The sequence below is a fragment of the Anopheles coustani genome, chromosome 3 (assembly GCF_943734705.1).
Source record: "Anopheles coustani chromosome 3, idAnoCousDA_361_x.2, whole genome shotgun sequence".
Classification (NCBI taxonomy): domain Eukaryota; kingdom Metazoa; phylum Arthropoda; class Insecta; order Diptera; family Culicidae; genus Anopheles; species Anopheles coustani.
Window position 1 is genome coordinate 95683261 of NC_071288.1, and position 14725 is coordinate 95697985.

Consider the following 14725-nt stretch of genomic DNA (forward strand, 5'->3'; position numbering starts at 1 on the left):
GAGCAGAATTTTGTGGAACGTTCGATTAGAAGTTGGTTTAATCGACGCTATTCATGACCCGAAAGATTGGGTAACTTAATTATTGGCAACAGTTTCTAGTCAAAATGATTTTTATTGTTGGTAGCAGGAAGAAGGTATAGTAGGTCAATTTTATTTTCCTTTATTTCTTGCTGTTTCAAATACTTTACTTGTTTAAACATAGAGTCAAGTGAATTTCTTATGGAGCAAGTCTTGGTCCAAGTATGCGGGAAAGAAGAGTTAATACAATTACGTCCTAAGTTTTGCGTTCTTCTATCTTCCCTGTGTCATCGCCTACTTTGCTACCACTCTTCACATCCAAGCCATCAGCAGGATGAAAAAGATAAACATGAAGGAGTGCACCACTTTCGGTCGTGGTGGTGCAGTGCATTAGAAGGGAAGGAAAAACTGATGAAAAGACCGATGGTCCCGACGGGTTTCCCGACCTCCGGGTTCGGTGTGGTTTTTCAGGAAGAAACTTGTCGAGATTCGTTTAAAATTTCGCAAACGACGACGGTGCCTCGCTGCCGATGGAATGCAAACTCACTTTGCTGTTATTAGTGTCAGTGCAGTCGCAGTTGGCGATGCAGTTGGCGCGGAACATGGCGCGAAGGAAAATCTCACATGATGGATGATGGTTCCAACCCGGTGCACCTTGCAGGTAGGTTGGTGGAAGAAGGAAGCCGTCGTTTGCTTCACCTCATTCCGTTAGACCATGTCAGCAGTCCGTCTGTTTCACGTTCCGTTCCGTTGGAGGAACTCGGCGGCATCATCGTTCATAAACGCGATGAACGTAATTTTCTTTGACGTTAAACTTTCATCAACGTTCCTAATTTCCGCCCGGGTGCTGCTTTTCCGCGCCTTCTTTTTTTTTCTTTCATTTTCCCTCCTCGCCCCGCCATGGAGTTTGTTTTACGCAACACCCTGGTGGTGTGGGAATCGAGCCTTTTTTTTCTCCAATACGCAGGCTTTACCGAAATGGTCAACCAGTTTTGGGGGCAGACCTTCTCCGTGTCGGATTGCACGGAAATACTTGGAGTGGTTTGCAAATTGGTCGGGGAATTGGATGGGAGCGCCCGTAAATCCCAGAAAAGCCGTGTTTGCCGGATGCTATTTCCTATGTAGGTTACAGCGTGGCCGCGTGCCCAGTCATGGCTCCCGGTGGAGGAATGATGGTTTTTAATTGAAAATTAACTAAATTATTATGCTCATTTGTTCGGTCGCATGTTGGGCCGCACCCTGCGATTGAGGTGGAGATGCCCGGTGTTTTACGGTTGGCGGTTGGGGAATTTTCACGTTTTCCCTGTCGACCAGTTCCCTCCCTCCTCGAGCTCGTTGTGGGAAAATGACATTTCAAGGAAAGTTTAATTCGACGATAAGTTTTAACATTTCCTACACTACCTCGTGGAACGGCCGGACACCTTTTTTTCTGTGTGTTCGCAGGCAAATCCACATTTAGCTGCACTCGCTGGTGCAATTGCAATGCAATTATTGTCTCGCTGCTGCTGCTGCTGGTGCTGCTGCCCAGTTTGATTGCCTGTCCGCGCAATTTCCTCGTTCCGTTTCGTTTCGTTTTTTTTCTGCCCCGGTATTGTTGGCCAATGGGGCGATATCTAACCGGACCAGGTTTCGGCGATGGAGCGGGAAAATGGAAAAATCGTTTCATTTCCGCGGCAAATTGGATCCGTTTCCGCCGGTTCCCGACGGACACCGTTTCGTGTCTCTCGTTTGACGCGTTTTTGACGGGGGATGACCGTTGGCAAACGGTAACACACTCTGTCAAACATACTTCCTACGCGAGGTGTGTGTGTCTGTGTGTGAAGTGGAAAAATGCTTTAAAATGTCTGGAAGGGCGGGATTCAATTTTTCCAAATTGTTACAACTTACTGTGAGAACTAAGATTGGATAACATCATAAAAGTTGATCAAATTTGGGATTCGAGAAGCTTTCCATCGAGATGCAAAATGGAGTTGGGTACTGTTCCGTTTGGATTCGAAAAATTGAGCCAACACTCGCCACGTTGGTTACGCCATCTTCCTTGCAAGTGCACTGATATGGTTAAAGACCGACACACACACACTCTACCTTGCCTGCAGGAAATGTCCACCTTTATTCCGTGTGTTAGTTCCGCCGTTAGGGTGAAGGGTAAGTGGAATGGGTGTAAAAGGGATCCTTCCACCACCCTGCTACTGACTGCTGTCGGTAGTACTCTCCTCCTCCCACCCCGGATAGAGTTTTGCAGTATTTTAATTCAGTAAATTTTAATTACATTCATTTATGACATGATACACGTCACCGACGTGTCCTTCGTGTCTGTCTCGTCTCCATCCCCGCTCCACCCTCTGGCAGATTATGGCAGACCTTTTGCAGTGTTTCACACACACACACATGCTCGGGTTGGACAGTTTGGTGTGGTTCAGTGTTTTGGGGTAGTGCAGAGTGCCGATTTTCGGTGCAAACAACCCAGAATGGGATCCGGTTGCGAAGTTAGAGCTCCCGGAGTTTTTGGACGATGTGATTCGGAATGATGACGATGATGATGGTGGTGATGAAGATGATGATTTGCTACCCGCTGCTGCAAACCCGATGATAAATATGGAGGTGGCAAATGGAACGGGGCAAAGTTAAAAGTTGTCGTTCGGGTGGTTTCGGGAGCTTCCATCATACTCGTGCCAGCGCGCCATAGTTGTACTGTTGAGAGACATATTAACCCTTTCCACTCGAGCGGCGCCGATACGGCGCCCAACAGTAGCGTAGCACCAACTCGAGCGGCGCTGCTACGGCGCCAAGCCGGTTGAAGCTGGTGAGCCGATCAAGTCTTACTCAATTTGCAGTTCTTGATCCACGCGCTTCATCGTTAAAAGTGACATTTTTATATTTACGATTAATTCATGAATAAACTACATAACTGTAAACTTTTTCTACGCTATTTGCAGCTTTTTCAAATGTATGGCAACATCTAAAAGGACATGTCAAAAACGCATTGCTTGCATTGAAACTGCCTATGCTTGACATATTCCAAAATTCTGTTGGTTTTATGCAAATGTTTGCTTTTTTACAATTGATACTATTCAACTCTGATTATATACCGCACCATCCTTCGATTATTTCGTCATGGTTTTTGGCAAAAATTGTTATAAGATGCAGTAAACATATCCGTAATTGGCCGGTTACAATTGAGTACTTGTCGATCTTTTAAAAAAAATGATGAAGTCTATATAATTTTTGTTTAAATATGAAGGGAAACCTTGAAGATTCAGGCCCCGTTGCGGGATCGGGGCCCACCGCGGCGGCTCAGTCCGCGCACCGTTAAATCCGCCGAAATTTGGTCAATTTCCCCTCGAGTTGCTGGTGGGCTTAGGCGAAAACGCTCTCGAGCGCAAAGGGTTAAGGGTTGGCAATGCGGGCTTTAGTGTTGAGTAAGAGCAACTAGGATAAAATAAAAAAGACCGAAAACTCAACGAGTGTTCGTTCACTGGAAGTTTGATCCCGGCGTCGTTGTCCTTCGGTCGACACCATTTGCATGTTTATCGAAAACAGTACATATACTGGAACGTTCTCCGTCCACCCGTTCCCGACAACCCACCTTCCTCCCAATCGACAGAGACAGAGAGAGAGAGAGTTTAGGCCGGAATCGTTGGAAAGGTTGACTTTTAGCCCCGGTGCGCTTAACCGGGATCCAGCAAACGGCTCACTTCCAAATAAACCCACACCACATATTCCGGCTTTAGACGGCGTCATCGTCAAGTACTTGCATTCAGGGCTCTCTCGCCCCCCTTTGTAAACTTTTCCACCCGCAAACACGCGCGCAGTACCCGGCGAGGGCAGAAGTTTCGCTTTTTCATCGAGGGCGACATTGTTTTGCACCGTAATTTCGTGATAAACGATTATGGGCGACGAAAGCTGGCTGTTCATTTGAATAAGCCGGGGCAACCGGGATTCGATGTGGAAAGTGGGATGTTGTTGTGTGCTGTTTGTATTGCATAGAGGGGGAGGGAACTTGTTGAATGAGCTCTACCGTCCTGCGTGTTGCTTGGAGCTCGTAGGTGAAATGTGAAACTAGTGCCGAAATAATAGCATTTGTATTCGATATTAATTAAAACCACTATTTTATGTTTAATCAGTCCGTGTGCGTCGGGAAATCTGCTGATTATGCAGACACTTTGTTCTTGCGGAAAACTTTATTTTACAATTTTTTAATTTTGATTTATCCAGTTCTAGGGCTTTATTTTAAATTAATTTTACAACAATTTTTTAAACACTTGGCTTCCGTGAAAAACTGGTTAAAAATTTATCACAAAAATATGTTCACTGTCCTTTGAGCTCCTACACCTCATCTAGTGATGTGCAAACTGAGTCAGAGTGAGTGAGTGAGCCAATTCATCGCAAGGAATGAATTGATTCATTTCACCAACATGATTTATTTTGGCTCATCAATGATTCGGCTTAGTGAGAATGTATTGGTTCAGTGTGAATGTATTGACTCAGTGAGAGTGAATTGGCTCAGGAAGAAAGAATTGGCTCAGAGCGAGTGAATTGACTCAGGAGTGAAATGGCTACCTCAGAATGATTTAACTATTTTGCGAGCTCAAAACTGCACATTTTTTCGATGGATAATCAGTGATTGGCAGATCAGTTCAGTTCATCAGTAATTATCCACCGAAAAACTACGTCATTTCAACTCGCGAAATAGTCAATTCACTCTACCTGAGCCAATTCACTCTCACTGAGTCAATACATCCTCACTGAGCCGAATCATTCTCACTGCGTCAATTCATACTGAATGAATTAAAGAATTGATGCTCTATTCTAACTCACTCACTCTGCATTAGAGTTGTGTAAATCTGATTCAGATTCATGAATCTGAATGAATCTCTGCTATTTAAGGGATTTATGAATGTTTCGTCGAGAGATTCATGAATCCTAAAGACACACCAACTGATGAAAAGTCACCAGCCAAAATTTTGGCTATTTAAATAGGTTGAAAGACTCCTTTTTTTTTGGTCGCTTTATCTACGCCTTTGAAAGAATCGTGGAGATTCGTGACAGATCCATGAAAGATTCATGAAGATTCATTATGCTTTGAAGATCCGAATCCGCAAAGATTCATGAATCTATCTGAAAAAAATCTTAGGTGAAAGATTCATATGAATGAATCTCGCGAAAAGATTCATTAAGCACAACACTACTCTGAATTGAATCACGTTCCCACTGAATCGTTATTCTCATCACTATTCTGGTGGCATTCGCTTTGCGATTTTAAATTCATCCGCCAGATAAGGCCACGTTTAGTTTCCCGATAGCATGGTGCGAAAATTGTTTGTCCATTGCAATGTTACATCCATCCAGCGCACAAAAAAGGACCGTCCGGTCGAAGTGGGTGGGCTTGTGGGGGGAGTTGCCGACACCCAGCCGGCAGCTTACCAGCAGCTTTGTGGAAAACTTTCGATGGGATGTTTTGTTGAAGCAAACGGTTGGTTTTTCGTCACCTTGTCGTCGCTTTCGGGGGGAGGGGGAGGGGCAGGGCAGCAGCTGTCTGTGTCTGCCAGTCTGTATTGTTTGGAGCTGAGGGTGGCATTTTTCCGAGGCATGGGCTGTGGCCTTTCTTCCGCTCTAGTTGGTTCGTTTCGGGAAAGGAAAAAGATATCATTTTTTCGTATGATTCCACCCAGTTTAGTGTTGTCCGTCTTTCATAGCACAGTTGGTTTATCGTATTTCCGCCAAACCGTTAGGATTTGAGTAGACCCAAGTTTATTTATTTTAATAACGTTTGTTTTATTCCACTTTCGAAAGTAAGTGTGCACCACAAAATGGATCCACAAACAATCCCGTCGCAGTACAACTTCAATAACCGATATCAATAACTTCTTTTACGAGCAATAATGGAACAATTCAACCGTCCGTCCAGTAACCAAAACAAAAGTATTCCTATTCGCATTCATGAGGAACACTTGCTTTCGCATTTTACTTTTTGATTATGAGACTCCAATCCCCGTCCCCGTTTATCCGGTGGTCTTCCTGTTCCGGTCGGTGGTGGGCAAAGGAAAATCGGAGGAAAATGAAGTTTTATGAAGAACTAGCTCATGTTTTCTCGCACACGTCGGGGCGATGACTTGTTTTGTTCGATGTACTTTCATTTCACTACTTCTACTAAAACACGCCCCATGGTTTGGCCGGATGTTCTTCCTGAACCCACCCTTACGCCCTTTCATTCCTTTCTCTCCCTTCTTCTCTGCTCGGGAGTGGCCCGGTACGACAGTTTGCAATCGTTGAATTTGAATTTATTGAGTTTACTGCAAAATTATACGAATTATGCATGCAATGGCAATAAAAGACGTTTGGCAAAAGGGCTGAGGCATGTTCCGGCCGTGCACTCTTCAGGCGTACACTTTTTTTTGTGACACGGGCGCCCTGGGGGGGGGGGGGGGAGGGCTTCCCATCGTCCTTGGAGGTCCGCAAAAAATCTCTTGCAGACAAATAAAACACAACCGCACACACGCCACGCCGTCGTACCGACCCGACACTCGAGTGTCATCGGAAAATCGATGCCAAGTGGGAGGGGTGGAAAAATTAAGGACACCAAAACCGGGCGGCTGATGTAGGTTTTGTCTTTTCGGTCGAGCCCCGGGTTCGAAATCAAACCAAAAATGCCACAAACAAACAAGACACATTTGTTGGCAATTTGTTAAATATATTTCCTCCCTCGTCTGGCGCGTGTGTGTGTGAGTTTTTGTGTTTCCCTTCTCTTGGTCCTTTCAAATGTGATGGTTGTGGGTTCTTGCCTTGGCGCCCTGAAAAAGGGTGTCGCTCCTTTGGGCAACTCTTTTCTTTTTAACGCCCAAGTTTGAGGTCCACTTGGTCATTCTTATCGTCAATGGGGAATCTCAACGACACTCGGTGTGTGTGTGTGTGTGTGTCTGTTGGCAAGATAAAGAAAATGAACTCGACCCAAGGAAAAGGGAGGGTTGAAAGGGAAATACAAGGGACATTCTTGGCATTGTCTCATCCTGGAGCGGTCCGTTGCCTTCGCGCCAATAAAAGAGACAATCCAAAAGTGCCAAAAGTTAATGGTCTAGCTGTGCGAGCGAGTGAGCGGTTTTCCGCACGTTGCAGGGAGTGAGGAAAAGCGATTCCTTACTGCTCGGCCGGCCGAGGACGACGTCAGCATCGTCCCCGGTTATTAGGATCAAGTGCAATAATAAGATAAATTTCTTTCCTACTTGCGGGACTAATTCAATATCTTTCGGTCGTTCCGAGCGCCGGGTAATGGGCAGCCGAGAGTCATCAATCAGCGGCCCACCCTCGTCCCTTTCCGCTTCGTCCCCCCACCCCCTTTTCCCACTCGTTTTTTTGATGGGCGGGCACTTAACCATCCGATTTACGCCAACGATTTTTCCTCCCAGGTGGTAGGAGGATAAGTGAGTGAGTTTAGATTAAAACTTCCCACTTCCTTCACGAGGTAGTGGTGTAGGTGTCTAGGTTAGTTTTCGGACTGGGTTTTTTCCCCGGGAGAAAATTCGAGTCCACCGGGGGCGAGTCCATTTGGTTTCCGATTTCCGCATCGCAATCAGCGGGAAATTGGGGGGGGGGAGCGGATTTTATCGCCCACCCCGACACGAGATTACATTCGGCACAAAGAAACCGAGAGTGCACCGGTTTTTTTTTTAGCCACAGGATTTTCCCACAGTTTTCCACACACACACCCGACCCCCGAGGGGGTGGCGGTTGCGGTTTGCAGAGTTTTCGATGCACAACGCAAAACAAACAAATTGAGCATTCCGCGGTGCGCCACTTGAATGTAATCATTCGATTCCGTTCGGTGGTTTCGGTGGCTTTTCCAATTTCTTGACCGGTCGGAAAATGGTGGTGGATTGTAATTTTAGTGAATACACCCATTTTTGGAACGCATTTCACAATGGGTTCTTTTCGCTGATGAGAATCATTGAGAAGCGATTCGCAAAAACGTCGCTCTTTTCCCAAATGTAATTAGCTGTAAACCGAAGAACGTTTGTAGCGATTGGTTTAAATTTAGCCAAAAAATAATCTCCAGCACCATTTTTCCAATCCACATTCGATTAGGTGGGAAACAAATGGAAAATGCTACCGGGGATGTATCCCGGTGGTGGTTTTCTAAAGTGTGTTTTACACTTGCTTGCGTTTAAAAGGGGTTCTGTAACAACGATACGGGGGTTTGTAACGCTGTTATCTTTGGCCATTAGCCGAAGTCGAACCGGGAGCGAATGAACGGTGGATGTTTGTGTAAATAAGGATTAGGAGTTTGTGTTGTGTGTGTGTCCATCGGTTGAATCTCGCATTTTGTTGGGTTGTTCAATGGAGTTTTTGAGGGCGAAAAAAAAACATTTAAAAAACAAAGCAAGCGGTAGGTTTGATTTCCAGACATTACACACAAACACACTCAATCCTATATCCCGTTTTCTTTGTTTCGCTTTAGAGTGGGAGAAAGTGCACAAAACGAGTGCAGTTATGGCCGTTCCGTGTCCAGTGCTGATTGGATTTGTCGTGAAAAATCCTTCCACTGAAAGGGTTACCATCCTCCATTCGACGACGGCTCACAACTCCGAGGGAACAAAGCAAGCTGGAAACCGGGAATCGATTGCCGTTCTTTCCGATCACCTGATGATGTGAGTGACATGGGCACGGTTTAGCTTCCCGAGAGCGCCTACTATGTTTTTGCATAGCGCAGGAAGGAGGACAAATTGGAAAATTGAGACCCTGACAAGGGTCCTGAAAATCCATCTATTGCGTACCGATCTGCAGGTTTTTTTTTTCCCGGATGCCTCTTTGTCATTCCACTTATTACGAGAGCTTTGCTTGGGATTGGATTTCCCGTTAATGCCCGGGGCCATCGAAGCGGAACTAGTCGGCGTCGTGAGGTCGGTAGCGGCCGTTGTTTGGTTTCGGTATTCTTTTCTGTCAGTTGGATTTGTTTGCAGAGGTCGCAAAAAGCAAACATTAGCAACTTTTGCAAACGAAAAGAAAGAACACATTCACTGATAAGGAAAAAGAAATCTCCCATTTACGCATCATGTGCACGGAGCAGGCAGGATAAGACTTATATGATACTTCCTCTCCCGATCACGGTTCGCCATTTTGGAGTTCCGGAAGTTCCACCAGTTCCTCTCGGGAAGGTGTCATTGTTTCGGGGAAAAACGTACTTCACCTCCACCTTTAAAACCGCTCCCGGGGTTTCCAGCGTCATGGTAAAGAGTTTTCGGTGCACCGGAAGAGGTTTCCCGTGTACGTATCGGAAAATACAACCTTCACCCCCGGAAGCAATGCGTCGTGGTGGCGGCAGCAGCACTCTCGTTTGTGATTTTATTTAATCCCCAGCATTGGGAAGCACTTTGCGGTAAATCTACACGGTACACCTGGTGCGATTTCCTCGGGAAAAAGGATGCATACACCCCGAGGTGTTCTAGCTGCAAGGTGTGTGTACCCTTGTGTCGTCGTTGTCGTCGTGTCGCTTTTGGGAGGGAGAGCTGTGTGTTGCGCCAAATCCTTGGCGAGGTTTTCCGGTAACAACACTTTGCGTATGGGTTGTGGCTGACAAGAACCAACGGGAGAGGTGTGATGTTGGGGGAACTTGCGTTTTTCTTCACCGTCCCTTACATGCTGGCGCGAACTTTGAGGGTGGTGGAGGGAAGTTTTCAGCGAAAATTGGAAATTGAATGTTTTATGCGAGATTGAGTAAGTAAGTAAGTATGTAGGTGTCGCTTGTCGGAAGAATCGGCTAAAAAAGGACCACAAGAGATATAGCCGCCGTTCGAGAACTCACGGAGAGGGAAGACAATACCTCCAAAAGGAAAGGAAACGTTGGAGTAGATTTGAATTGAGCCGTAAAATCTTGTCGCTATCCCGAACGGTGTCGACTTCTTCTCTGGAGCTTCCACTCCTTTGGGTTTGAAATTCCCCTTTTTAGCTGAGATCTGGCACAGGAAATATGGCCAAAGGTGTGTTCCCTGAAAAAGCGTCTTCCTGGTTCATTGTTCTCCGCGCAAATCTTATCCAAAGCCAGCCTCCAGCCGACATCGCCGACCTTCTCCCGTTTGCCGTTCCGGAGGTGAGATTGTAAACGTTGTTTGCGAGCTTGTAAGATAATTTGCTTGTACACTTTCCTTTTATCGCTGTGCTCGGAACCCCGAGCACGGGCACACTAACAGCACTTGAGCCGGAGCATCATGTTATCGTACCTCCCGTTTTGTATGCCTCCCACTGTTCGGTCGCTTGTTTTGATATGATCACTTATGTATGTGCTATTTGAGGGCTACGAAAGGCCTCGACGTTCGGAGACGAGGCTGTGTAGAGGGTAGGGTAGAGGCAGAGAGCTACATATAATATTTGGCTACCCGTTCTTTACGAGTGCAAAGCTGCTCCCCTTCCCACATTCCCTTGGTTCGGAAACTCGCGTGGAGTTTTTCATTGGCGCTGCTGGGGAATGGTGCTGCCGCTTTTTCGAGTCTCTCAGATCAAAAGCACATACTATTAACACGTCTCGCATGCTTATGGGGGTAAATCGTCGCTCTTCCGTTGGTCGCCTCTGCCCCTGAGGAGAAGGGTGGAGCTCAAGATGAACCACCATGAATCGAACGGCAGCTCTACATTAGCTTCGACATCGAGGTACATCCCGAACTCGTCTCGTGGTGAGGCGTGGTATGGAAAGTTGGTGGTGTGGAGGGAGAAGAGCACTGGTACCAGTTTACTTTAGTGCTTCAGCATCGGGAAAACTCAACCGAGACGAAGTAAGTTCAACGTCTTTGAAGTTAGCAAACACCGCCAACGAACGTTTAGGAACGAAGGAACTGCGTCCTATCGGTGAAGTAATATGAACTACTTGGAAATTATTGCATGCACTAGAGTGAAGGATGCAAGTGTTTCTGGCGATATTATGGTGCAATATATACTCTTGACTCTTCCTTCGTGATTTAAACTACATTAAAGATTTCCCTTATCCCTTATCGGTGAAGTATTAATACTAGTGTTACTAGATCTTCTTTCACTGAAGATTCATTCAGATGGTTTCATGAATCATTGCGGATTCGAAATCTTCAAAGCTTAATGAATCTTTCGAAACCTTAATGAGTCTTCATGAATCTTTCATGGATCTGTCACAAATCTCCCCGATTCTTTCATATATTGCGACAAAAAAAAGGGTCCCTCAACCCATTTTTGGCTGGTGAATTTTCATCAGGTGGTGTGTCTTTAGAATAGGATTGGAATCTCTCGACGAAAGATTCATGAATCCCTTATAAGGCAGAGATTCATTCAGCTTCATGAATCTGAATCAGATTTACCCAACTCTAATTGATACGCAATTTAATAAGGTTTCTTTGTCAAAGAACATGTGTTAAACTACGAAAAAAGATGTGAGTGTATTTTCGCAGCCGGTAGGATTCGAACCTACGCTCCCAGAGGGAATCTGATTTCGAGTCAGACGCCTTAACCACTCGGCCACGACTGCCGCGTTAATCTTACGCTGCTATATCGGCTTCACGCTCTGTTGACCTACAATCAGATAACGCCATGCTCGTTTATTTTTCGTCATGCCACAGCTTGATTGCGCAATTCACACACACACACACACATACAGATAGATGCGAGCGTGTTTAAATAAAGAATTTATTTTTTGAAAGGTCAAATATGTGAAAGTCATGCGTGTGGAAAAATGTTCATGATGAAAGTGTTCCGCTTGGGATGTTTGTTCGGCATTTTGAATGTCGTAAGGGGTTTTTGCGATGCATGTTTTGGTTTGGGAAGTGTTAGTTTTTTTTTTTGTCGAAAGCAGTGGTCCTTGAACGATAAGAAAAAAGTATGTGAACCCGTTCCGAAGTACGAAACGAAAGCATCGATGCAAGTGCAGCTTCTGGAGCGATGGTGTTTACCATCGACTCTGCCGGGGACGCCCCGTTTTTATCGGCACATCGATCTTTTCTGATCACCTCCTCCACCAAACCCACACCCCCGGGCCCGGGGTCGCGCCATCCATCGCGGTAAATATGTTATCAAATTTGAATAAACTGCGCTCCCTCGCGCCGTCTTTTCTTCAAGTGGCGCAAAATTTACACACACCAAAATGGGCCGTAAACGAAACGAACACCCGGGAACCAGGGAGTTCCGACAGAAGGCGGGTGTTCTGGGGGGTTGGGTGGGAAAATTTATGCTTCGCTTTATTTCGCTTTAACTCTCTGCTCTCACTGCTCGATCGGATAACGCTGAAGGTGCCGAAATGATGGCGGGGGAAAGTTGTTTCGGAAGGTGTTTTTTGGGGGTAGATGATTGCCACAAATCGATCCGAGGTGTATGCTAACGATGGTTGGCGGTTTAGAACCCCCAAAACAGGCGTCGTTAGATTTTATTGGTAGGCATTTCTATTACCCATCGGAAGAGAAAGAGTTAGATTTTGAACACTTCCTGTGGGTGTTTCCTTTAGCTCCGAATTCATAACACATCTTTAGGCGGAGTAATTTATTTTAAAAAACGCTTCACTTCTCTCACCGTTGGAATGTTTTCCCCCTTGGTCGCCATTGTGTAACACGGAACAGAATATTTGGCCCGTAAATTTGTGACTTAATTTGACATCTTCCGGCATTCTGGGGGTTTTGTATCACCAAACGAGAAGGCGAGAAGTAATTCGCACTTAATCACCATACAACACAATTAACCCAGGCAAGTCATAGGCGCAGAATTCCCCCCCCCCCCCCATTCCACCCCACACGCGGTGCGCAACTCATCCATCCGGAGCCCATTTAGGGGGGTAGCGTAAATGAATTTTCATCCCAATTTCACCGGAAACCACCACCCTACTTTTCCTCGAGGTGGTGGATAAAATATGACTTTGCGGCGAAAATTAGCCGGAATTGGTAGTCGATCCGGTTAGAGACCGGTGGGATCGGTCGTGACCGGAACGGAGGCTTTATGAAGATTAAAATTTGCAAATCATCATCACTTGGTTGAGTGTTCCTCTTTGCCCTGGCGCCGGCCAATTAAACCACTCAGACGTTGACGCGTGCAGCCCTTGGATGGGGTTTAGCTTTTTTTTTTACGAGCGAAATGAAACCGTCGCGTCCATCCGGGCATAAATAGCTCGATTTTCCCTCCCCCCATTCTTGGGTGAGGTTCGTCGTATTGACACGAAGTGATAGTATCCGTTTTCCTCATGCAATCCTCGAGAGTCTCGGGCTAGTTTACACCGTTCGTGGCGATGTTCTGAACGGGGGAAAGGGATCACGCCGTGTTCGCAGTAATACCTAAACGGGTAATTAATGTCATAATTAATTAATTTACGAGGCACATTTTCTGTTAATTTAAATATCTCGCGTTGCCGGAGTCATTTTGTGAGCTCCGGATCGTTCCCGGACAGAGGAGGGTGGGAAGTTTTGTGATGGCATCCTACGGTGGAGTGTTTGAGGTTTATCTAGCGAATGGGTGGAAGAAGGTCTTAGGCTATTTTAATTGAATCGCATGGCGTCGTCTTCGTGTGTTTTTCGCTATGAATCTAGTCTACTTCTTTCTCGAACCCTGATCTCCCTTTCGCTACATAAACACACGTTTTATGAGGCCAGATATCCTTCCTCGGGTTGCCGGGTTGTGGGTGTTCATTTGTAATTTACGATTTCCGGGCCACTGGCAAGATGTCTTCCTACGCGTGACCTCCCGGGCACTGTTGCTGTAAATTTAATAGCACCCATAACCATTTATTACAGTTCGGCGTGCAGACGCGACACTTCGCGTTAATGGCGGGCGCCCACTCTTTTCCCCCGGGAAACGTTGGGGTGTTATTGGATTTCGGCGTTCCGGTCAATCGCGGTCGCTCACTCAAGGAGGTTGTGATGATTCAAATAAGCATCACACCCAGGTTGAGTGAGTGATCGTGAAAGAGATTACTCGAACTGACGCTCATCGTTGTTGAATGGCTTCGTCGTCGTCGTTGTGTCATACGTTGAGTTCGTTCCCGAAGCCGCAAAAAACTTTATACTGCCACAAATCACAAACAGCATCACTGTGGTCCGTTTCTACCCACCTTCTCCTCTCCGTGCTTCCCAAAACACCAAACCTCCTGAGGAGGACACTCGGAAGCATTGGTTTGGTTTCCGGTAAGCAGAATAGATGGTGACACCGCCCCCTCTCCCGAATGAGATGAGATTTGGTCTGACTAAATTAATTATTTACCATTTTCTGCACCGCACTGGGTTTTCCCTTTGCAGCGATGGCATGCAGTGACTTTGTGTGTTTTCGAAGTGCGTTTTTCTCTTTCGCACGGCGCGAACAAAGAGAATTTTCACAGTTTCAGTTCATCAATATGGCGGACGTACGCAAATTCGATTGAAAGAGAAGTTTCGACATTTTATGTTCGTGTAACTAAGGTTTTAATTTAAAGCATCGGAAATGAGTCAATTTCTGATTAGGGTGAAATTATTTACCCACCTCTTTCCTTAAGTAACTTTTACTTTACTTTTAGTGTTGTGCTTAATGCATATTTTGGAAGGTTCATTCATATGAATTTTTCACCTAAGATTCATTTAGATGGATTAATGAATCTTTGCGGATTCGAATCTTCATAGCTTAATGAATATTTCGAAACCTTAATGAATCTTCATGAATCTTTCATGGATCTGTCACGAATCTCCCCGATTCTTTCATAGGCGTGGACAATGCGACCAAAAACAAAAAAAGAGTCCCTCAACCCATT

General features: G+C 45.7%; 1 non-coding gene across 1 annotated transcript; it reads right to left on the reverse strand.

Annotated features, from left to right (window-relative positions):
* Window positions 1–11415: 11415 nt before the first annotated feature.
* Window positions 11416–11497, reverse strand: Trnas-cga (transfer RNA serine (anticodon CGA)). Its single transcript has one exon. It is a non-coding gene; the product is annotated as a tRNA-Ser (tRNA).
* Between the last annotated feature and the right edge of the window lie 3228 nt (window positions 11498–14725).